General features: G+C 53.2%; 2 protein-coding genes across 4 annotated transcripts in view; one reads left to right on the forward strand and one right to left on the reverse strand.

Annotated features, from left to right (window-relative positions):
- PCGF3 (polycomb group ring finger 3) overlaps positions 1–9,792 on the reverse strand; it is a 57,822-nt gene extending 48,030 nt beyond the window's left edge. For all 3 annotated transcript variants that reach the window (XM_082653705.1, XM_082653704.1, XM_082653706.1), the window contains exon 1: positions 9,633–9,792. The gene's annotated coding sequence lies outside the window, so the exon portion shown is untranslated. The remainder of the gene's footprint in view (positions 1–9,632) is intronic.
- The window catches only part of SLC49A3 (solute carrier family 49 member 3), a gene marked incomplete at both ends in the record, with an annotated part of 44,954 nt that overhangs the window by 9,181 nt on the left and 10,137 nt on the right, over positions 1–25,636 (forward strand).

Below are 25,636 nucleotides of genomic sequence, written 5' to 3' on the forward strand. Positions count from 1 at the left end.
TAAATAAATAAATATATTTTTTTAAGTTGAGAAAATCTTTCCAAAGGGTAGAAAAGACAGGAAAGAGAAGGGATGCAACATCCAACCAACAGGTGTTTCAGAAAAAGAAAACAGAAGGGCCTTGACGTCCAGTCTCACGCTTACTCCTCAGGCTGGGTGATGAGTACCCGTGTATTCCTGTGTCATCCACCATGCTCGTTTACAGGCAGCATTTCATGACTTGGAAAAAGTGATTCGAGTATTTCCCCAGCTGGAAGAATCAGACGGCAAGGGACCAAGTGCCGACCCATATCCAAACAGGTCCCCGCGTCTGAAGCCGTCAAGGGCGCCAGGAAGGATCCTAAAGGTTCCGGGGAAAGGAGGTGCCCCACGCAGGGCAGGAGTCAGCCAGCACCAGACTCTTCACCTGCAACACCGAACTCTACGGGGCAAAGCGGTGACTCTTTCCAAGGTCCAAAGACAGACAACTTTAAGGTAGATTCTACATCCAGCCGAACTACCGACCAGGTGCAAACTTTCAGAGGTCTCAGGAAACGCGCTCAAACACTGCTTCAAAACACGCCCTTGAGCACGTGTTACGTGCCAACAGGCGCTCGCATGTCAGCACAGGTGCAGTGATGAGCAGGCTGGGCCGCTCTGACTGGGACCGAGTGCAACCACGTGGACGGACGTCCCAACTTTGACCCCGGGGGGCAGGGCACCGTGCAGACAGGGCGAGGGACCCCGCACGCCCAGCACCAGCCCTCTAGACAGGACGGGGGTGAAGACAGGGGGCCAAGGAGGGTGCGGGGATCAGGCCCAGCCCTCGAGAACCTGGGCCAGGACAGTAACGTCAGACAAAGTGAGGCCAAAGGGAAGGTGCAGTTAGAACGTAGCCTGAAACAGACTGTATTTGCATAATCACATCGATTTCCCACTCAGATCCAAGCTTTGGAGAACCACGAAAAATGCCACGAAAGGACTGGGGGACCCCAAGTTTCCACTGGCAGGCAGCTGGCTGCAGACGCTACTCCACAGCAGACACGGGGCCCCTTCATGAAAAAACCACGGTTGGAACCACAGACCTGGGCCGGGATCCCCACAGGGTCTCAGAACTGCGCGGCAACTCGACTCCTTGTCACCCCCCCACTTCCCGCGTCTGAACTAGGACAGTTGCACCTGCTGGCATGTCTGCCCTGTGGTGCTATGGGGCGGGCACAGCGCCCACCTCGCTGGTTCACAGCTGCACCAGACAGGTGGTCCAGGGGATGAGAGTCTGCGGAACCTTGGAAGGGAGGGGCAAGTGTGGTTTGCACTTGGGGGATATGAAATTTAGGGGGGCCAGAGGGGAGACTATGGTAGGCAGAATTCTGAGAGGCCCCAGGATTCTGGGCCCCGGTGTACACACACCTCTGGCCTTACTATCCCACATACTGCTGTAAAGGGGTTTTTGAAGATGTAATCGAGGTCTCAAATCAGCTGACCTTAACACAGGGCGGGTATCCAGTGGCCTGACCAAATTGCATGGTCTTTCAAAGCAGAGTTTTCTCCAGCTGGTGGCAGAAGAGAAGGTCAGAGGGATGAGCCCTGCTGACCTGGCAGAAAGCAACATGGTCTGTCAACTGCCCATGGCCCCCCGGGCAAAAAACGGGGGTGCCTCTAGGAGCTGAGGGCAGTCCCCAGAGGTGAGTCCCAGACAAGAGCTGCAGCTTGGCCCACACACTGACTTCAGCCTCTGAGGCCCTGAGCAGAAGAGTCAGCCACACCCGGCTGCACTCCTGACCGTGGAACTGTGACTAATAACTGGGTGTCCTCTTAAGCCACTAAGTTTGTGGCAATTTGCTTTCCAGCAATAGAAAACGAAGACAATAGCGTTTAGAGAAATGGACGATGCTGGCAGAAGTCCCAAGCATGTAAAATACAGAGTCACCACCAACTCTGGAAATATTCTCACTAGGCAAGTGTTCTCCCAATTCTAGAGACCAGAATCAGGTTAACAAACACATGGAAGCAGCGGGAGTCCCCTGGTATGGACTGAATTGTGCCCCCAAAATTCACGTGTTGAAGCCCTAACCCCCATCTCCAAACATGGGGCCTTTGGGAGGTTGAGATTCAGGACAGTGGGGCCAGGATGGGATTGGTGCCCTGAGAGGAAGGGCTCAGCAGGCTCCCTGTGTGCCTGTGAGGACACAGCAAGAAGGTGCGTCTGCAGGCCAGGATGCGGGTCCTCACCAGGAACCAAACCCACTTGGTAGTACCCTGAGCTTGGACCCCAGCCTCCAGGACTGTGAGAAATAAATGCCTGCTGTTTAAACCACCCTGTGAAGGACTTCCCTGGTGGCCCAGTGGTTAAGAATCCGTCTGCCAATGCAGGGGACATGGGTTTGAGCCCTGGTCTGAGAAGATCCCACATTCCGCGGAGCAACTAAGCCCGTGCGCCGCCAACTACTGAGCCTGCGCTCTAGAGCCCACAAGCCATGACTACGGAGCCTGCACTCTAGAGCCCACGTGCCACAACTACTGAGCCCATGTGCCGCAACTACTGAGCCCGTGCGCCACAACTACTGAGCCCGCGAGCCACAACTACTGAGCCCACGAGCCACAACTACTGAGCCCGTGCACCACAACTACTGAGCCTGCGCTCTAGAGCCCGTGAGCCACAACTACTGAGCCCATGCACCACAACTACTGAAGCCCGCGCATAGCAACGAAGAGCCAATGCAGCCAAAAATAAATAAATAAATAAATTAAAACAACAGAAACCAGCCCGCGACGCTCTGTCCCGCAGCCACGCTGAGGCACGCTCTCCGGGCCCCTTCAGTGAAACGCCAGGGAAACCCGTCTGCCTCCAGCAGCTCCCAGCTCCAGCGTGCAGAAGGCAGTTTCTCTGCGATAGCAGAAGCCCTATTTCCTGTAACAAGTTCAAAAAATTTCTACCCACTAAACCTTTTACATATATATATATATATTTTTAAATAAATTTATTTATTTATGTTTGGCTGTGCTGGGTCTTCATTGCTGTGCGCGGGCTTTCTCTAGTTGTGGTGAGTGGGGGCTACTCTTTGTTGTGGTGCGCAGGCTTCTCATTGCAGTGGCTTCTCTTGTTGCGGAACATGGGCTCTAGGCACGCGGGCTTCAGTAGTTGTGGCACGCGGGCTCTTGAGCACAGGCTCAGTAGTTGTGGTGCACAGTCACAGAAGATGTGGTGCACAGGCTCAGTAGTTGTGGCACGCGGGCTCTAGAGCGCAGGCTCTGTAGTTGTGGCACATGGGCTTAGTTGCTCCGTGGCATGTGGGACTTTCCCGAACCAGGGCTCGAATGCGTGTCCCCTGCATTGGCAGGCAGATTCTTAACCACTGAGCCACCAGGGAAGCCCTAAACCTTTTATAAAGTCTGCTAAGAGCAACAAAGCGGACTGGAGTGGGACTCACCACCATGTGCCCGCAAGAAGTGATGCAGCGGCTCCAGGACGCCTCCCCGTCAGACACACGTGGAGGCGGCTGATGGATTCACCCTCTTGCAAGAGCGAGGGCAGCTCTCCAGCACGAAGGCACGACTCCCCTGGGCTCCCCAACAGTCTCTGCTCCCTGGGGACTCAGCCCAGCCCACAGGGCCCTGGGAACCGAGGCAGCGCTGGCCGAGCGGTGCCACAACCTGGCGGCACGGCACGAAGCACAACAGTGCCTGAGAAGCCAGCTCAACCCAGAGCCTGGCCCAGCCTCCGGCTCACCCCCTGTAGTCCACGGAGTCAACAGGACAACAGACGAAGGTGGACGACACCGTAAGTGAAGAATCAGAAAAACTCAGATGTGACAGATGGCCTGGGAAAGTCGATGCTGTATGGGGAAAGTGGGGAGCCTGAAATGAAAGACACTACAGGGGGCGTGAGCCCCAGTGCCCCACGGGGAACTGCGGCTGGTTCAGGGAAAACGCCCTGGGAGACACTGTTGAGACACCGGGGAGGGTTGAAAGTAGACCCGAAATTAGCCCGTATGTGGATAAGCGTCTACTTCTCAGGTGTGGCCGTGACATTACAGCCGTGCGCAGACCATCCTCTTACTAGGACCTCCGCGCTCTGAATTACCTACGGAACGTGGCAGCTGGTTTGCAGCTCCTTTCAGATGATTCAACGATAAATATGTATTTAAAAAAAGAGATAAGCAAAACATAAGTAACTGCTGGATCTAGGGGAAGGCAGAAGAGTGCTCATTGGCTAATTCTTCTGGTTTTTCTCCACTGTGTTTTTTTTCTCAAACACTTCAGTAAAAAAGAGAAAATTACTTGAGAAGAAAAGAGGCTAACCCTCCTCTGCTCCTCACTACCTGTGACCGTGCCCTGTGCCTGCCTGTCCGCGCCAGGCACGTGCGGGTGAGCAGAGAGCAGCCTGGGGTGACTTTAAGGTCGAAGGTGTTGGGATTTCCCTGATGGCCCAGTGGGTAAGACCCCGCGCTCCCAATGCAGAGGTCCCAGGTTCAACCCCTGGTCAGGAAACTAGATCCCACAACTAGAAGATCCCACATGCCGCAATTAAGACTCGGCACAGCCAAATAAATATTAAAAAAAAAAAAGACTGAAGGTGTTAATACACAGAACACCTTCAGAACAGGGCCACAAAAGGGAACAACAAGGTCAGCTTTTAGTTATTCTTCATTGAGCACCTATTACAGGCCAGGCCCTGCTAAGAATCAGCAAATATAGCAGCTGACACGACCCACACAGGTCAAGAGGTCTGTGGACAGCTTTCCACTGTTCGCTTATTTTGTGTTAAACAACTGGAATTTGCTGTTAGTGTTGCAAAGTCCAGCAAATATTGATGCATTTGCCCCCCCAAAAAAATTCCAGTTAACCTCAACTCTCTAAATTCACCTAAGCATTGTAAGTTCTCTTAAAAAAAAAACCCAGTGAACCTAACAATTGGTTTTTAAGGACAATATTTTCTAGTGAGTTTTAGTTCTTCTCAATGGAGGGTTTTGCTTAATTTAATGGACAATTCTGAAGCAATGCTCCCGCCTTAACCCTCTCATCACATGTTAAGTGTTTCATTATTGTCGCCTGGGCCTTCATATAATTCAGTGCTGTAGGGAGAAACATGCAGATTAGAAAAGACAGTCTATGTTTATTTTTTAAATAAATAAATAAATTTATTTATTTATTCATTTTTGGCTGTGTTGGGTTTCTGTTGCTGCACGCAGGCTTTCTCTAGTTGCGGCGAGCAGGGGTTACTCTTCATTGATGTGCGCGGGCTTCTCGTTGCGGTGGCTTCTCTTGTTGCAGAGCACGGGCTCTAGGCATGCAGGCTTCAGTAGTTGTGGCCTGCGGGCTCCGTAGTTGTGGCTCGTGGGCTCTAGAGCACAGCCTCAGTAGTTGTGGCGCACGGGCTTAGCTGCTCCACAGCATGTGGGATCTTTCCGGACCAGGGCTCGAACCCGTATCCCCTGCATTGGCAGGCAGATTCTTAACCACTGTGCCACCAGGGAAGTCCCTCTAGTTATTTTTAAAAAGTCACTTTTTAAAATTCAATGAAAAACTATCAACTTGTAGAGCTGAAGAACAGTTCCATTTTTTGACACACAATGAATTGTGCAGCATTTTTGCAATAGTGATGGCAAATATCAGAAAGGTAGTAAGAAACCGTCCCCAAACCTCAACATATTTCAATAGAGAAGAAAATTACATTTTCAAATTCGATTCTGACCATTAACCAAATAAAGCTCCAATGAAGTAACAAATCCTGCCACTTAGTAGATTAAAGAGTAACAGTACAGACCAAAACAAACCTCGCTTTATAATCCAAAGCAAACAACCCAAATAAATAATTCCAATCACTGGCAAAGGGCCCTGCCTCACCCCAGCAGGGTGCAAACCTGGCAGGTCCACAGAGCAGGGTGGCAGGGGGGGACAGCTCCCTCCATGTGGTGACAAGTTCTCGAGGGAGCCTCCCATGCGGGCCCTGCACGGGTGCCCTTCACAGCCCTGTGCTGCAGCGCCACCCCAAGCGCCACAAAGTCCAAGCACCGGGGAGGAGAAGCCACAGGGCTGAGCACAAGAGGCCCTTGCACACAGGTTCCTGGAGCATCCTTCCCTACAAAGGTCAAATAAAAACATTTTGGGATCTCACATCTTAAAAACGTCTTACAAATGTCAGTTGATCATTTCTGGAGGAAAATAATTAGCAGGAATAAAATGAAGCTCTAGAAACAACTAAAATCGCTGTACTTGAAGCTTCCAAGAACTCTATATCACCGACACGTACACACCTACAATTTAATCGTATGTGGGAAGCGGGGGAGCTTATGGCTTGCTACAGCTGTTCTAAGTTAATTCCTCAAAAGCTTTCTTATTTGTAATTTCTCTCCTGTCATGCGTAAGCTCCGGCGTCATCCCATCATCACAATGGTGACATCAGAGCAACCTGTGTAACTAAAGAGACAGCTGAGCTGCTGCAACCTTGGGCTGAGCACACAGCTCTACACAATTCTGTTCATTCACCTGCAGGGCACTTCTCAGGCACAGGCCCTTCAGGAGCTAACACCACCTGATCAATGCCAGGCATTAGGATGGCCCAGACCCACCCCGCCCAGGAAGCACACCCTTGTGGAGTTCCTCCTCCTTAAGCGTGGGCTGGGCCTGATGACTAGGTTCTAACAAAGGATATGGCAAAAGGCATGGGATATCACTGCCAAGATTAGGTCATGAAGACTGTGGCCTCCTGCTTGCTCCCTTGTCCTGTCGCTGGCCCTTGAGCTGCCCCACAGACGTCTCCAGCCAGCAGCCTGGAAGCAAATCCTCCCCAGATGAACCTCCAGACAAGACCACAGCGCCGGTGGGCACCCTGACGGCAGCCTTGTGAGACCCTGGGCCCAAGGAGCCTTGTGAGACCCTGGGCCCAGCTAAGCTGTGCCTGGACTCCTGACCCACAGACACTGTGACATAATAACTGGTACTGTTTTAAGGCACTACACTTTGGGGTAATTTGCGGGACAGTAATATATAAATAATACAACCATCCAGCACTATCACACCTTCAGAAATCCAAAAATGGGAAAATAAAGAGCCTAACCAAACCTGAATGCCCAGTTTTACAAGTCTTTCCCAAAGCTTCACAAAGCAAATTAAGTTTTTTAAAAAGCAAAGTACATGTTAAAAAAAAAAAAAAAACCCACAGGGACTTCCCTGGTGGTCCAGTAGTTAAGAATCCGCCTTCCAATGCAGGGGACGCTGGTTCGATCCCTGTTGGGGAACTAAGATCCCACATGCTGCGGGGCAACTAAGCCCACACGAGCCCAAGAGCCCGCGGGCCACAACTAGGCAGAAGCCCGCGCACCGCAACGAAAGATCCCGCGTGCCGCAACTAAGACATGCCGCGACTAAGACATGCCGCAACTAAGACCCGAGGCAGCCAAATAAATTAAAAAAACAAACAAACAAAAAAACACACACACACAGAAAAAGCAAGCACTGAGTAACAAGGTCGCAAGTGTGGTTACATTTGACAAATCAAAATAGGCTGGACTATTCAGGGGCTCCATGCGCTTAAGCTTAGTTACAGTGAAATGTTACACTGAAAATGCAAAGGGGTTTCTCCTAAGTAATCAACAAGTGAAGTTATGGCACAAAATGAAATACTGAACTGACCACTTCAAGCATCTCCCTTGGGAAGTTTAGAGTCGTGCCTCACCCTAACACAGGTCGACCTTTCTGAAAGCACTCCCGCCTTTCGTCCACGCAATGAATGTGCTGCACGCCCACCCCATGCCAGGGAACCAGTGCCTGCCTGGGCTTTCCATCCTCTCAAACTCCTCCAACATTATCCTACTGGACACACTCTGGAGCCCTTCCCCAGCCAAAGGGCAGCACTTCTCCATCCCCACTTCCAAATTAAAGGACAACACAGGCAAGATCTAAATGAAGTCTGCTTCGAAGGTTTCAGAGAAGCAAAGCTCCCATCCCAAGGTCCTTTCCTGGAGTGCAGGAGGTGCCTGATGGCTCACCTGACACGCACTGGGCCGTCTGGCTCCAAACCCTTCCCGCAGCCCACACTCCCAGCTTGGACCCCACCCCTCCTGGAAATTCCTGGACACAGAAAACACCTCCAGACCTTGAGAATGGGACTCTTTTGGTAACACCACTGGAGGGAGGGGAGGACAGGAGTGGTTGAAGGTGCCTGACACTGACCACAGGGCCCAAGTAAGGAAAGGATGGAAGCCCTGGAGCAGGGACTGGGAGAACAGGGTAGGGGACAGCTTTCTGGGTCTGGGGAGGGGCAAAGCACTGGCCTGGGGCACGGAGCCAGTGGGGACTATGAGCCCCCACCCCCACCCCCACTTGAGTCCCCAGAGCTGGGAGGATGGGCCTCAACCCTGCCTACCCCCAGGGCCCAGCCCAGGCAGCATCTGCTGAAGGTCAGAAGGTTTGTGAGGCCCAGGTGCTCAGGGGCCTCACGGAGAGGGCTGGTTTGCACCTGTGGGGCTCATCAGGATCCCTGATGCTCCAGAGCCTTTATAGAAGCCAGGTCCAGCTGAGTGGGCTGGGTAGATTCTGGGCACCTCTGGAACCTGCCCCAGGGCCCAATCCCCTGGGGGTCCAGCCTGAGGTCCCGGCGCCCCTTACATACCACCCTTGGGGTCTGAGTGCTTCTCAGGGACTCATTCAAGAGCCTTGGCCTCCCTGGGGACCTGACTCCAAGTTCCAGCTCTTATCACGGCTGTGGCCCTCTCTGAGCGCCAGCCTTCTTCACGGCTGCCCCAACGTCCGACTCTCCTACGTGACCTACCTGGGTCATCCCTGGAGCCTGTCACAAGGCAAGAGCCCTTCACATGGCACAGTCCCAGGGTCATGGCCTCCTGGGAAAGAGGGGCTGTCCCAGGGTCCCAGAGGTGCTCACAGGATGCTTCCAGAATTCTGGTCCTACTGGGGGTCAGTCCAGGGGTCCAGACCTCCCCAGGTGACCCATCCTAACGTCCAGGCCTCCTCAGTGACTTGTCCCAGTGTCCCAGCTGTTCCTGGGTCCTGGCCCTGCTCGGTGACCTGTCTCGGGTCCAGCTCTCTCTGATTCCTGCTTAGTCTTAAGGTTCCAGCCCTCCTCCGTGACCCATAGTGAGGCTGGACCCTCCTCCATGACCCATATCAGGGTTGGGCTCTCCTAGGTGATCTGTCTCAGGGTACAGTGAGTGCTTCCTAGTCCTTTTCTTGTTGGGTCCCGGGGTCCAGCCCTCCCCGGTGACCCGTCCTGGGGTCTGGTCCTCCATGGTCCCTCCGCGGTGGCCATTCCTGGGGTCCGGTTCTCCCTGGTCACTCCGCGGTGGCCCGTCCTGGGGTCCGGTCCTCCCTGGTCACTCCGCGGTGACCCGTCCTGAAGTCCGGTCCTCCCTGGTCCCTCCCCGTCCTGGGGTCCGGTCCTCTCTGGTCCCTCCCCGGTGACCCGTCCTGGGGTCCAGTCCTCCCTGGTCCCTCCCCGAAGACCGGTCCCGAGGTCGGGCCCTGCCCGGGGTCCCGGCCCCGCCGAACGGAGTCGGGGATCCGCAGGCCGGGCCGACGAGGGCGCAGGGGCGCGGGCCGGGGTTCGGAGCCTTCCGGGCCCGGACACGGACCGAGGCCGCGGCCTGTGTAGCGAGCGCCGCGGGCCAGGCCGGGCGGGGCGCGGACTCACTGACCTGCCGTCTCAGCTGCGGGCGAGCGGGGCGCACGCGGGGGCCGCGCCGGGAGAGGGAGGGGGCGCCGCTCCCTCCGGGTCCCCCCCAAGAGCAGGAGAAAAAAATCCGTCCGGAGTTTAAAACAAAGAGGCGGAAATGCCCGAGCAGAGCCGAGCGCAGAGTCGGGGGCGCCGCTCTTGGAGCATGCGCGTTGCGCGGACCGGCTCCCACCCGGCAGCCGGGGCAGGGGCGGGGCCTGGAGTCGGTGGGTCCCGGGGCGGGGACCAGGGCGTGGTCAGAGGGCGCAGGCGCGTCCGGGCTGGGCTGGGCCCTGGGACCTGGAGAGGCGAGGGGGCCAGCGGCGGGACCTAGGAGGGGGCGTGGTCAGAAGGTGTGGGTGGGGACAGGGGGCGGGGTCAGAGGGAGAGGGACCTAGAGAGCCCCGGGGCCGGGCTCTGCGCGGAGGCCCGTGAGGGGTCGGGGAGGCGGGGCCAGAGGTGGGGCGGGGCCTCGAGGAGGTGTAGGGCGATCCCTGGCCTGGGGGCGGGGCCGAGGCGGGGACGGGGCGTGGTCGGCTGGCGCTGCGCCAGGAGGGGGAGCGGCTTGCGGAACCCTGGAACCTGCAGGCAGCTGGCGCTCCGGGACCAGGGGTTTCCTCCGAGGGAGGCGGTCTTGCTCTTGCATTCCTGTTCTTCCTGGGAGCTAGCACCAGGCAAGAGCGGGGGCGCCTCAGACAGGGAACCTGCCTCCCGGGCTCCCGGACAGTAGACAACAAGGCTGACCCCTCAACTCGTCCCTGTTTCCGGCTTTCCGCAGGCCCCGCCCTGGAGCTGTAAGCAGTGACCGTGACGTCCACGCCCTCGTGGGGTCCGCACTGCGAGGGGGGGCGGGAATAACAGAGGAGAACGTAAATGCGGTGTCCTGTGGGAAACAAGCCGGGTGGGGGAGGCAGTGGGTGTCCGGAGTTGGTTACATAGAGTGAATGGGCACGGAAGGGACGCAGGGAGCGAGCCCTGCAAGTGTCTGGGGATGGGGCCGGTTCACAGGCAGTAAGTCCAGCCAGCCTCAGGCCCCGAAGTAGGAGGGGGTTGTGGAGGATGCTTTCCAGAGACCAGCCCCAAAGCTAGAGGGCACAGAGAGGCTGGAGATGAGGTCAGATGCGAGGTGCCTGGGCTGTCTGAGCAGAGGACTGTGGGTACGGGACTGGCGTCCCTCTGCCTTGTGTCTGCGGGGGCGAGGCTGGAGCAGGAGGCAGCGCAGGGGTGCCAGGGCGCTACACCTGGTGGTGCCCTGGAGGGTGGGAAGGGTGGGACTGCTGAGAGGAGGCAGGGGTGGGCAGCTGCTGACCACCTGGGGAGGTGATGTCGCTAGACCCCCAACTGGGACTGCTGTGAGGCTGGGGGCTGCAGGAGTGCAGTGTGAGCTTGCAGTGTCTGGAGATGATGAGATGGTCAAGGGAGCGAGTGAGGGATGGGGGACCAAGCCCCCTGCAGCCCTCCCGGTGGAGAAACCCGGGAGTCCAGGAGGAGCCAGTGAGAAAGACCCAGATGGAGCAGACTGGGGAAGAGGACCCCAGGGGTGAGTGATGTACATTTGGCTGCTGGAGGGATGAGGGTAGTGAGGCCCCTCCGGGGCCATGGCCAGTGCAGTGTGGAGGCATTGTTGGGGTGAAAACAGATTGCTCAAAGGAGGAGGGCAAATATAAGACAACTTTTCAAGGTTGTAGATGGAAGCCACAAATGGGGCTCGGAGGCCAGGAGGAGAAGACAGTTTGCTATTTGGGCTGGAGCCCTGGTGACCTCAGTGGTGCTGACTGGGTACAGGGGGAGAATGACCACGCTGCATGAGCTGAGGTCCCCACCTAGGACTGGGGACTGGATGCAGGGGGCAGTTGGTAGCCCTTCACGTTGGGGGGGAGGGGAAGACCCTGATGCATGGTCTCTTCTAGCTGCTTCTGTTTTCCAGTACAATGGGAGCTCAGGTGACCCAGGTCGGAAGTGGAGGCCCAGGGGACAGCAGAGTGGGAGCAGCCCTAGGCTGAGGGCAAAGTGGCCCCAGGAAGTCACCTGACAACCCTGTGACACCGTGGCCACCGGTCTGCAAATGGGGCAGAGCCAGGAGCCGGCGTGTGAGGCGTGGCAACGGTTCCAGATTCGTTCCAGGCCTAGGGCCTCTTGCTGGGGATGCACACCAGACATCTGTGCTGCCCGCCTGTTTCCCTAGGTGACCTCATCAGTGACAACACCCCAGACCTTGACCCTGAACTCTGGGCTCCGGTGTCCAGCTGCCTGGCCACATCTCTGCTGGGATATCTCTAGGGAACTCAGGCTCTGATGTCAGAAGGTCAACCCCTGGCCTTCCCACAGCCCCATGGCAGGGCTCCTTCCTGCCTGCTGAGCCGAGGCACCGGGGTCCTTGCCTCCAAGCTCTACTGACGTGGGCTGTCAGTAGACCCCTCAGAATCTGCCACGGCACCCCCACCCCCACCCCCCCGGCCCAAGGCCAAGCACCTCCCCCAGCTGGAGAATCAGCTCAGCACTGGCCTTCTGCTTCTGTCCTTGGGCCCCAAATCTATTCTTAACGTGAAAGAGTAACTCTCATAACACATTAGCCAAGGAATGTCCCTCCTCTGCCCGAAACCGTCCAGGGGCCTCGCTCAGAGCAAAAGCGTAAGAGTGGAGGTGACGGGGGCCCAAGGACACCTGGGATGATGGAAATGTGTGTTGTGTTGGTGGTGGTGACAAGCTCCTGACTGTGTACATGCGTCAGAACTCACTGAAGTCTACAGGTGACCTTGTGTGGATATACCCCATAGGGCGGAACGAAAAGAAGGAGCCAGAAACCAGGACAGAAGCAGTGAGAGGTGACCCCACCCCACCACGCCCACGCCTCCCCTTTCCCCAGAGGGCGAGCGGTCCTCGCTCCTCTGCCTCCTAGCCACCCCCGGGGGCCTCCTCCCTGCCCCTCTCCGATGGACCTGTGTCTCCTTCCCCTCTGGTGGGCCATTCCGGGGAGGCTGCCCATCTGAACAACAGAACAGAACAAACAGGCTCTCTCTTGACCTAGAGCTGCTCTGCTCGTCTTTGCATATAGCACGACTCCTCAGAAGTGCTGTCTACACTCGCCCGCCCCAATTTCCCTCCCTGTTTCATCTCTTAACCCTGCAGCCTTCTGCCTTCCCCCAGGAAAATGCTCTGGTCCAGGTCTCCCCAGGTTTTGTGGACTGCCTCCATCGTCATCTCTGCCCCTCCGCGCTGCTCTCTTCTCCTGGAAACACGTTCCCCTTGGCCCACTGCCCCGTGTTCTGCCCCCGAGCCGGCCTTCCCTCCTCTCCCTGCAGCCGCTCCTGGCCAGCGCTCTCACTGGCGTCTGTGCACCGCTGTGTCCCTCAGTGGACTGCACATGGTGAACTTGCCCGTCTCAGCCCACGGCGTGCCATCTTTTCTGCTGCTGGGCCACAAACATTTGGACTCATGCCTGATTTCTCTCTTTCTGTTTTCCCACAGCCAGTTCATGGGGAAGTCCTCTCAGCTCTATCTTCAAACCTGCCTAATGCAGCCGTGGCGCTCAGCCTCTGCAGCGGCTGCTGCCCCGGCCCGAGCCCACCTGTCCCGTCTGGGTTGGTGTCACAGCCTCCGCCCCCGACCCCCGGTCTCTCGCGGACAGGGCAGCCAGTGGGCCACCCCCTCAACGCCTGGGTCAGCATGCAGCACGCCTCTGCTCAGCAGCCCAGCAGCTGCTCCACGTCCCGAGGTCCTGCCTCGGGCCTGGGCCCTGCCCCCGCTCTGGCCTGGCGTCCACGGCCCTCCTGGACATGCCGGGCCCTCGCACCTCACGGCCACGGCTGAGCTGCTCCCAGGCCTGGGTGGCGCTCCCTGGCCGCCCACATGGCTCCTCCCGCACTCAGGCCTGTGCTCAGATATCTCCTGAGGCCTCTCTTGACCAATCTGGCAACAAACCCCAGCGCTTGACTGCCTCCCTTGTTGGCAAGACTCTCATCTCATGTATTGTTGGTGGGAACAGAGGGGAGATGGACAATATCCAGCAAAATGATGTGGGCATTTATCCTTTGCCCAGCAATCACCAAGTAGGAATTTATCCCAAAGATACACTGGCAAAAATGCAGAAGATTCATGAATGAGGCTACTAATTGCAACATAATTTGTAATAGAAAAAACTGGAACGGTCCACGTGGCATCAGGTGCAAGTCCTTAATAAACCACTGACCCTCCACACAGGGGCTTGCAGCTGTAAAAGGAGTGCCAGACGCCTGTACATGCCGTCATGGGGTCTCCTCCAGGACGGTGTCCAGGGCACACCACTAAGATGGGCAAGATGGAGAAAAGGGTATTCAGCCTCTGCCACCGCATACCCAGAATGCGGGGTTCCTACTATGCATTCCACGTACCTGCCTGTGTTAGAAATCCACGTGGCTTCCATGAAGGTGGTGCCAGGAGCAGGACTTACGTCTCCCCGGACCCCTCATAAAGCACAGAGGGGGACGCAGCAGCGCAGCAAGGCAGGTGGCCAACACTGACCCCAAAGCTCCACGACAAGCAGGTGGCTACGGCCTCCGGCCTCCACTGCCTGAGGTCAGCCTGTGTGTGGAGGGTCTGAGCTCACCCTCCCACCGGAAGCAGCTAAACGCTGGACCGCATCAGGCAGTGCAGGCCGTGACTCCCGACAGAGAGGGACAAATGGAGCGAGCCAACGACCAGAGGCCAAAGTGCTGGAGGCTGCAGGGCGGGGGGCCAGAGGGGAGGGCCTGTCCGGAGGGCGCTCCAGAGCTGGGCAGAGGGTGCCAAGTCCAGGCCGAGCCCTGATAGGGATGTGCGTGGAGGAAGCTGCCCGGGGCTACGTAGAACCCCTGAGAGGCGCCAGGAGAGACGCTCTGGGAGGTCACAGAGGGCTGGGCGTGTCCTGCCAGCCCAGGAGCCGTGGGGGCCAGGCACCAGGCCGGAAGATCACCGCCTCAGCAGAAAGACAGCCCCCGTCAGCCTGCTGAGGAAACGCATGGAAGGGACCAAGTGTGTCCAGGAACCCCACCTCAGCCAGGACAAAGCGTGAGGGGGAGGCACTCGACAAGGACGGTGCCCCGCGTCTGGGGTCCAGTCCCACTCACCGGGCGAGCAGAGGAGGGACCTGCGACTCACAGTGGGGGCGGAAGTCAGTCACTGAGGCAGACGCACTGCTGACGCTAATGCCAGAACCGGTCGAACAGGCGTTAAAACGGTTCCTGTAACTCTATCCCACGTGTTCAAAGGCCGGGAAGATGGCTGGGCACGCCTGGACGTGGGTCAAGACACGAACAAGGCCACAGGAAGCAAAGGCGCTGCACAAGCTGCCGTGGCCAGGAGCCAGGAGCCAAATGCGGGCCACTAAGCATCAAAGAGAATAAGAGCGGCAGCAGGTTAAAATACACCAGATGTGTTTAAACCACAAATACATATGCTGCTTAAAAACCCAACATGGTGTTGCTGTAGGGCTCTGAGGAACCAACTTGTCATTTTCAAACCTGGTAGATGATGGGAGAAAACCCATCATCCACCTGGCCTTGTATACAGACCGCATCGCAGGGTAACCAAAGACGTGATGAGGGATCCGTTTTCTTTGTGAATATTCCAGCTAATACATGAAGAAGAAATATAGAGTTAATGGGCTTCCCTGGTGGTGCAGTGGTTAAGAATCCACCTGCCAGTGCAGGGGACATGGTTCGAGCCCTGGTCCAGGAAGATCCCACATGCCACGGAGCAACTAAGCCCATGCGCCACAACTACTGAGCCCGTGTGCTGCAGCTAGTGAGCCCACGTGCTGCAACTACTGAAGCCCGTGCACCTAGATCCCATGCTCCGCAACAAGAGAAGCCACCGCAATGAGAAACCCACACACAGCAAGGAAGAGTAGTCCCCGCTCGCCGCAACTAGAGAGAGCCCACACACAGCAACAAAGACCCAATGCAGCCAAAAATAAAATAAATAAAAAATTTAAAATACTGCCATTTCACAGTCCTAATGGTAATGCCAACCCAAAAGGGAGATGGTCAGACATGCATGCCTTCTGGTCAAAGGCCGCACCAAAAAGCCGAACCTGAATCCAAGTACAGCCAATGCTCTGTGCTTCACCCCACACCATTCCCCGTGAGCGCCCTCAAGTGGCCAGCACAGTCTGTTCAGTCTCTGTCGCAGGTCTTCTCCAGCAAGTGGCGGGGAGAAGCCCCCGTGACCACACAGGCGAGGAAGAGGCGCTGCCTGGGTCAGCCCCCGACAGTGGGCTGGCAGCGGGGGTGCACCTCTGGGGCCACGTTTTGCACCCCTCCAGCACCGGGAGGAATCAAGTCCCCTTCCTGCAAGCTGCCCTGTTGATGTGCCTCTGTGTCTGGTGTTTCCTCCCTGCCTGTGTCTCACTTCTCACTCTCTCCTGCTTCCTAAAATCATCTCCTGAGAGCAGCTCCTGACCCAGGTCTTTATTTGAGAGCAGCTTCTGACCCAGGCACCCCGGCAGGAGGGAGGCAGCTCGGGAAGCTCGGAAGCTGCCGCGTGAGAGGCTCCGCTTCTTCCAAGAACAACTTGCGAGGGACTGAAAAGATACAGCCAGGGAAACTAGAGGTGGAGAAGGAGGTGAGCGCAGACCAGTGACTGGTTTGTATCCTGAATCAAACAAACTGAACTAAATTAAACTAAACACACGTGCATCAGTTGGAGCGACTGGACGCTGCAGCGATACTTGATGGTCAGTGTTCCAGATGTAATCATGGAATTATGGTTATCTTTATCTTATCCTTATCTTTCAGAGATAGACACTAAAATATCTAGGGATGGAAATGATATGGTGTCTGAGTAATTTCTCAGAATAATTCGGAGGAGTAGAGGTGGGGAGGAATCCGGAGAAAGCAAGATTGGCCACAAGCTGACGTAACTGGAGCTGAGTGATATATTCACGTGTGTTTATTATACAATTCTCTCTCCCTTTGTGTTTGTTTCCATTATAAAAACTTTAAGAGTTGCAAGCACATTCACTGCTGGCCCTCTCTGCTCTTTTTCTGAAGTGCTCACCACCTTTGGGCGCAGTACAGACTCTGTCTTCTTCACTCTCCTCTCTGGAAATCAGGCTCCCCTGGGAGGCGGGGGTGCCTTTGTCAGTTTCTTCAGAGCTGTAGACTCTGCACCTGGAGTGGAGCCTGGTCCCGAGGCCACGTCCACGTGCAAATGACAGCCAGAGGCTGAGGCTGGGGCAGCGGAGCAGGAAGGCGGGTGAACACTGAAGGGTGGTCAAGGGCTGGCCCGGCAGACAGATTTAACAGAAGAAAGGTGGGAGGACACAGAGGCAACAGTTGATTAGAGAGTAGCTGAAGTTTCAGATTTAAAGACTAACCGCAGATCCAGACACTAACGTAAAGATAAGAGCATGCTGAAACCCCTGAAGCTGGGGAAACACAGGGGAGGTCAGCCACCCGCCAGCCTCCTCTGGCCAGAGAAGGCACACGCTGATGGGAGAACAGCGCCTAGACCGTCAGAAGACACCACGTTGGCAATAGCTGAAGCCTGATTCTGACCAGGTATTCAATCACAAAGAAAGTCTCAGACAATTTGAAAAAAAATTATTTCATACAAACGACACTTTCTGACATCTCTGCAAGTAATATGGAATTAAACAATAAGACAGTTTTCTAAAAATTCTTCTTTGGAAAATTAGAAATACATTTCAAACTAACTTGTGAATTACGTACAGAAACTAATGTGGAAAACTACAAGTCACTGATGAAAGAAATCAAGAAGATCCCAACAAATGGAGAAATATTCCATGTACATGGATAGGGTGACTCAATACTGTCGAGATCTCAGCTCCTCCCAGCTGGATCTATCGATTCAATGCAATCTCAATCAAAATCCCAGCAAATTATTTTGTGGATATGGACAAACTGAATCTAAAGTTTATATGGAGAGGACTTCCCTGGTGGCACAGTGGTTAAGAATCTGCCTGCCAATGCAGGGGACACAGGTTCGAGCCCTGGTCCGGGAAGATCCCACGTACCACGGAGCAACTAAGCCCGTGCGCCACAACTACTGGGCCTGCACTCTAGAGCCCGCGAGCCACAACTACTGAGCCCACGCACCACAACTACTGAGCCTACATGCCTAGAGCCTGTGCTCTGCAACAAGAGAAGCCACCGCAATGAGAAGCACGCACACTGCAACGAAGAGTAGCCCCTGCTCGCCGCAACTAGAGAAAGCCTGCACACGGCAACGAAGACCCTACATTGCAAAAAATGAATAAAAAAAAAATCATCTTAAAAAAAAAAAAGTTTATATGGAGAGACAAAAGGTCCAGAACAGCCAACCTAATATTGAAGGAGAAGAAAAATTTGGAGGACTGAGGTTACCCCACTTCCAGACTCACCATAAAGTTACAGTGATCAAGTTAGTACGGTACTGGTGAAAACAGATAAATAGATCAATGGGAGAGAATAGAGAGCCTAGAAATAGAATCACACAGATTTGGTCAACTGATCTTCAACAAAGGAACAAAGGCAATTCTATGGAGAAAAGACAGTCTTTTCAACAAATGTTACTGGATCAAGTAGACACCCACATGCCAAAACATGTAACACATGTAAAGACACAGATTTTACAACTTTCACAAAAATTATACACCTAAGTGTAAGACACAAAACTATAAAACCCGTAGAAGATAACATAGAAGAAAATACAAGTGACTGTGGGTTCGGTGGTGACTTCTTAGATAACACTGAAAATGTAAAAGCCCTGAAGGAAAAAAGTGGATAAATTGGACTTCGTTCAAACTAAAAACTTCTGCTCTGCGAAAGACACTGCTAAGAGAATGAAACGAAAAGCCACAGACTGGGGGGAAATTTGCAAAACACGTCTGTTATGCAAAACATGCAAAGAACCATTAAATCTCAACAATAAGAAAATAACCGAAGTTTAAAATGGGCAAAAGACCTCACCAAAGATGATTTACAGATGGCAAACACATGAAAAGATGGTCCACATCATATGTAATCAGGGAAATGCAAATCAAAGCAACATTTTGATACCGCGACATGCCTAATGGAGTGGCCCAAATCCAGAACACTGACAGCACCAAATGTGGCGCGACAGCAACTCTCATCATTTCTGGCGGGAACGCAAAATGGTGCAGCCACATTGGAAGATAGTGTGGCAATTTCCTAGAAAACTAAACGTTCTCTTACCATTAGATCCAACAGCTGTGCTCCTTGGTATTTACCCAAAGGAGCTGAAAATGTATGTCCACACAGAAAGTCACACATGAATGTTCATAGCAGTTTTACTCATAATTGTCAAAACTTGGAAGCAACCAAAATGTCCCTCAATAGGTGAATGGACAAACTGTGGTCTATCCAGACAATGGAATACTATTCAGCACTAAAAAGAAATGAGCTATCAAGCCATGAAAAGACACGGAGGAACTTTAAATGCATATTTCTAAGTGAAAGAAGCCAGTGGGAAAGGCTGCACACTGTATGATTCCAACTTTATGACATTCTGGAAAAGGCAAAACAATGGAGATAAAGGAAGGATGAGTGGTTACTAGGGGTCTGGGCGGGAAGGGATGGGCAGGTGGAGCACAGAGGACTTTTAGGGCCAGGAAACTGCTCTGTGTCACACTGTAATGGTGATACGTGTCATCATACAGTTCTCAGACCCATGGAATGTACAACACCAAGGGTGATCCCAATGTCAACCACAGACTTTAGTTAGTAACAGTGTGTTGATACTGGTTCACAATTACAACAAATATACTGATGTTAATAGGGGAGGTGGTATGCGGGGGCTGGGGGAGAGGGGACATGTGGGAACTCTCTGTATTTTGTGACAACTTTTTCTGTAAACCTAAAACTGCTCTAAAAAGTACAGCGTTATTAATTAAAAATCAAATTACTAATAAATGTAATGAAAGAGTACAATACTTATATTCTGAAAACTATGAAACATTTTTGAAGAAAATTAAAGAAGACCTAAATGAATGGAAACACATCCATGTTCATGGATTGGAGACAATATTGTTAAAATATCAATTTTCCAGGACTTCCCTGGTGGTCCAGTGGTTAAGAATCCTCCTCCCAATGCAGGGGATGAGGGTTCAATCCCTGGTAGGGGAACTAAGATCCCACATGTCACGGGGCAACTATGCCTGTGCGCTCTAGAGCCCGCGCTACAACTAGAGAGCCTGTGCACTGCAACTACTGAGCCTGTGTGCTCTGGGGCCTGCGAGCCACAACTAGAGACAAGCCCTTGCGTCACAACGAAAGATCCTGCATGCCCTAATGAAGATCCCGCGTGACGCAGCTAAGATCCGATGCAGCCACCCCAAAATAAAAAGATATCAATGTTCACCCATCTGATCTACAATCCATATCAAAACCCAGCTGGCTTCTTTGCAGAAACTGATGATGTGACCCCAAAATGTGTATGGAAATTCATGGGACTCAGAATAGCCAGAACAATCTAGGAAAAGAACAGGGGCTTCCCTGGTGGCTCAGCGGTTAAGAATCCGCCTGCCAATGCAGGGGACACGGGTTCGAGCCCTGGTCCGGGAAGATCCCACATGCCGCGGAGCAGCTAAGCCTGTGAGGCACAACTACTGAGTGCGCGTGCTGCAAGACTGAAGCCCGTGCGCCTAGAGCCCGTGCTCTGCAACAAGAGAAGACACAGCAATGAGAAGCCCGCGCACCGCAACGAAGAGTAGCCCCCGCTCGCCGCAACTAGAGAAAACAACAAAGACCCAACGCAGCCAATATATATACACGTGTGTATATATATATATATATATATGTGTGTGTATATATATATATATATATGTATGTATAACTCCCATTTCCTGATTTCAAAATTTACTATAAAGCGACAGTGAACAAGACAGTGTGGTACTGGCATAAGGACAGACATACAGATCAATGGATTAGAGTTGAGAGTCCAGAAATAAGCCCTCACATTTTTTTTTAATTTTTTTTTTTTTTTTTTGCGGTATGCAGGCCTCTCCCTGTTGTGGCCTCTCCCCTTGCGGAGCACAGGCTCCGGACGCGCAGGCTCAGCGGCCATGGCTCATGGGCCCAGCCGCTCCACGGCATGTGGGATCTTCCCGGACCGGGGCACGAACCTGTGTCCCCTGCATCGGCAGGCGGACTCTCAACCACTGCGCCACCAGGGAAGCCCAAGCCCTCACATTTATGATCAACTGATTTTCAAGAACGATGCCAAGACAAGTCAATGGAGAAAGCATAGTCTTTTCAAGAAATGGAAAACTGAATATTCATATGCAAAAGAATGAAATTGGACTCCTACCACACACCGTATACGAAAATTAACTCAAATGCACCAAAGGCCTAAATGTAAGAGCTCAAACTTTTAAACTCTTAGAAGAAAACATAGGTATAAATCTTGGATTAGGCATTGTTTCTTAGACATGATACCATAGGTACAAGCAACAAAAGGAAAAATGGATAAATTGAATATCATCAAAACAAAAAACATACGTATTCAAAGGACACCATCAAGAAAGTGAAGAGACAGCTCGAGGAATGGGAGGAAACTTTTGCAAATCATATATCTGATAAGAGTTTCATACCTAGAACACATAAAATATGTAAGAATACAAACAACACATAAACCCTTATAACTCAACAAAAGAAAGACAAACACTCAAAAAATGAACAAATTGGGACTTCCCTGGTGGCGCAGTGGTTAAGAATCCGCCTGCCAATGCAGGGGACACGGGTTCAAGCCCTGGTCCGGGAAGATCCCACATTCCGCGGAACAACTAAGCCCGTGTGCCACAACTACTGAGCCTGCGCTCTAGAGCCCGCGCGCCACAGCTGCTGAGCCCGTGTGCCACAGCTACTGAAGCCCGTGCGCCTAGAGCCCATGCTCCGCAACAAGAGAAGCCACCACAATGAGAAGCCCGTGCATCGTAAGGAAGAGTAGCCCCCACTCGCCGCAACTAGAGAAAGCCCACACGCAGCAACGAAGACCTAACACAGCCAAAAGTAAATAAATTAAATAAATAAAATTTTTAAATGAACAAATTATCTGAATAGATATTTCTCTAACGAAGATGCACAAATGGCCAATAAGCACATGAAAAGATGCTCAACATCATTAGCCATCAGGGAAGCGCAAATCAAAACCACAAGATACCACTTCACACCCACTAGGATGGCTAGAATCAAAAAGACAGGCAAAAACAAACGTTGCCAAGGACGGAGATGAATTGGACTCCTCAGGCATTGTTGGTGGGAATGTAAAATGGTGCAGCTGCTCTGGAAGGGTCTGGCAGTTCCTCAGAAAAAATTAAATGTGAAGTTAGCATATAACCCAGCAGTTCCACACCTACAGACCCAAGAGAAACGAAAGCAAATGTCTGCCCCAAACTGGCACATAACTGTCCCTAGCAGCATCATTGATAACAGCCTCAAGACGGAAATAACCCAACGTCCATCAGCTGATGCATGGATAAACAAAATGTGGTCCATCCATACGATGAAACATTATTTGGCAACAAAAAGAAAGGAAGTACTAACACATGCATAAACATGGACGAACCTTGAAAACGTTACACTCAGTGAAAGAAGACAGTCACAAAAGACCACATGTTATGATTCTACTTAAATGAATTATCTAGAATCGGCCAGTTGAAGAGACAGAAGGCAGATTAGTGACTGCCAGGGGCTGGAATGCTGGGGGGACTGGGGAGAGCCTGCTAATGAGGACAGGGCTCCTTTGGGGGTGAGAAAATGCTGTAGAGTTGGTCATGGTGATAGCTGCATATATATGCAGATATATATGCAGATATATATGCAGATATACTCAAATCGACTTAATTTACACATCAAATGGGTGAACTACATGACATGAGGATTGCATCTCAATAAAGCTGTTATTTAAAAAAGAGAATTACAAAGGAAAGTACAAAATATTTACAACTGATGAAAATGAAAGTGCTACATGTTTATCTCCATGGAAAAATTAAAATTAGATAACTCACACCATAAATACACACAAAGATATACATAAATGACCATCTCACGCAATACACAAAACAGATATCCATCTCAAAAACACATATATGGGGCTTCCCTGGTGGCACAGTGGTTGAGAGTCCGCCTGCCGATGCAGGGCACATGGGTTCGTGCCCCGGTCCGGGAAGATCCCACATGCCGCGGAGCGGCTGGGCCTGTGAGCCATGGCCGCTGAGCCTGCGCGTCCGGAGCCTGAGCTCCGCAACGGGAGAGGCCATAACAGCGAGAGGACCGTGTACCGCAAAAAAAAACAAAAAAACAAAAAAACACATATATGAAAAATTAGATACCCTCTCTCACCATACATACAAAAAATGAGATATCAACTTCATATCATATACAAAATATTAGATATTCAACTTACAGCACACACACAAATAGATACCTGTTCCCAATGTATACCAGAAAATTTGGTAACTGTCTCATACCATACACAAAATATCATGCCACACAGTAGACAGAAAAATGAGATACTAATTTCAGCCATATAGAGAAAAAGCTAGACACCCACCTCACATTTTAAACAAATAAATTAGTCACTCATGTCACACACACACACACACACACACACACCATACTTTTCCAGCTCAGAACACAATGCTAAAAGATTTATCGCGCCATATCCACACATAGAAAATTTGACACCCATCTTGAAGTATTTTTAAACAATAGATGCTGTTGGGAAGCAGTTCTCCGTGAACATCTCACGCCTCTGCTTCTGCGAGGTCCAGGCTCTCAGAGCAAGGTCGTTTACAGCCAAGTCAAGAAGGTTTGTCTCAGAGACATTCCGGGGCAGACAGGAATGTCCCCACTGGGAGAAGATTTGCTTACATTTCAGAGTAAAGAGAAGGTTTCTCTCTCTGGAAGGCGGGATGGGGAGGTCCCCAGCAGTCCTGTATAAGATCAGAGTTTCCTAATTTCAGGATTCTTCTGAAACACACCCCTCTGCGGGCGCGGGTGCCACCTGCATGCCCGTGGAGACGACGGGGAGGAGCTGCTCCGGGGCATCGCTGCGGCTGCCGGGAACCAACACTCTTTGCCTCTGACCCGGGGGTCGCGATCCCGCAGATGCACACGTGGGAGACTGTGCTGGGTCACCTTGTTAGCTGCAGAGAGAGCAGTCTCAGACCCTTCACGGTTTCTGACCTAACACACGCATCTTACACCAAAGAACAAGATGCCCATTTTTTCCATTCAGGCAGAAAAATTAGGTAAACTTTCTACTCCATATATACACACAAAAGACAAAACCCATCTCACACCACACATACCTTACTAACCACTAGCCACACAGCCTTACATAAAACACCGTGACCACACACTGGATACCATCTAATAACACACACACGAAATAGATGGACATCAGGCCACGCACGACATTACATACCCACCTCCCTCTCCCCCTTCCTCTCTCTCCCTCCCTCTCCCCCTTCCTCTCTCTCCCTCCCTCTCTTTCCCTCCCTCTCTCCCCCTCCCTCTCTCCCCCTCCCTCTCTCCCCCTCCCTCTCTCCCCCTCCCTCTCTCCCCCTCCCTCTCTCCCCCTCCCTCTCTCCCTTTATCTTTCTCCCTCCCTCCCTCTCTCTCCCTCCCTCTCTCTCCCTCCCTCTCCCTCCCTCTCCCATCCCTCTCTCTCCCCCTCCCTCTCCCCCTCCCTCTCCCCTTCCTCTCCCCCTTCCTCTCCCCCCTTCCTCTCCCCCTCCCTCTCCCCTCCCTCTCCCCCTCCCTCTCTCCCCCTCCCTCTCCCCTCCCTCTCCCCTCCCTCTCCCCCTCCCTCTCCCCCTCCCTCTCTCTCCCTCCCTCCCTCTCTCTCCCTCTCTCTCCCTCCCTCCCTCTCTCTCCCTCCCTCCCTCTCCTCCCTCTCCCCCTCCCTCTCCCCCTCCCTCTCGCTCCCTCCCTCTCTCTCTTTCTCCCCGCCCCAACAATACGACCTCACATCTTGCACATACAAAAAGTTGTCCATCTTCTTTATACACACACACACACACACACACACACACACACACACAAGAAGCCCCTGCTTCTTCAAAGGCTGAATGGTTCTGGAAAGTGTGGGTGGATGGGGTCACAGGCTCCCCAGTGCGAAGGGGCAGCAAGTTGGGTCGCGGATACTTGTTGCCAGGACCTTGGGGTGTATGTAAGCCCGTGCTGACCTTCCCCAGCTATGCTGGGGGAAGACAGAGGGGCAGACGTGGGTAGTGGGGAGCCGCCACCCTAAGGGCTTCTCTCGGGGAGAGCCGACTGCACACAGGCCACGGTGGCCAGAGCGCTCCTTTGTTTGAGTAGATAGGCTCATGGTCCGGTGCAGGTTTGTCAAGTGTGTTCAGTGGACAGATTCCCTGCTCGGCCTCCCACACGGATAAGGCTGAAGTCACGTCATTTTGATGCGGTGGAGAATCCAGATGCTGATTTGCTTACTCACCTCCCTGTCAGGTGGTGCTGGGGTGTGTGGCCTTCAGCAGCTGGGGACCGGGGAAGCAGTAAAGGCTTAGACTCTGGGAGGGACGCTGTGCTTCGGGACCAGACGGTCTGGCCGGCTCCGCCTCAGGGGTGCGCTCTGGAGAAGTGGGCCCCGTCCGAGAACCTGCCAGGCTGGCCGGGGCCTGGAGACGCAGGGGCTACGGAGGGGGGCACAAGGCAGAAAGCGCGCCCACCCCACACAGTCCACTCTCAGCCACAACTGCATGCCGGCCCCGCCCTGCCCCAGGGATTCGGGTGTGGACAGACTGATTCCTGCCCCCGAGTAGCTGGTCTTCTCCTGAGGGGAGAAGATAAAAACCAGGTAAACACCAAACAAACGGATGAGGCAGCGCCTCTTGGAAGGTGAGCTTTCTTCTCCAATATCATCCTCAGCAAAGACGTGCTGCCTTTGCTGCAATCTTGGCAAAGAGACGCCCCTCAGCTGCCTAATCACGAGCAGGAGGCAGTTCAAGGAGGACACATCAGCCTGAAAAAGCTTCAGTTAATGGCA

The sequence above is a fragment of the Grampus griseus genome, assembly GCF_964374135.1.
Source record: "Grampus griseus genome assembly, chromosome: 4".
Classification (NCBI taxonomy): domain Eukaryota; kingdom Metazoa; phylum Chordata; class Mammalia; order Artiodactyla; family Delphinidae; genus Grampus; species Grampus griseus.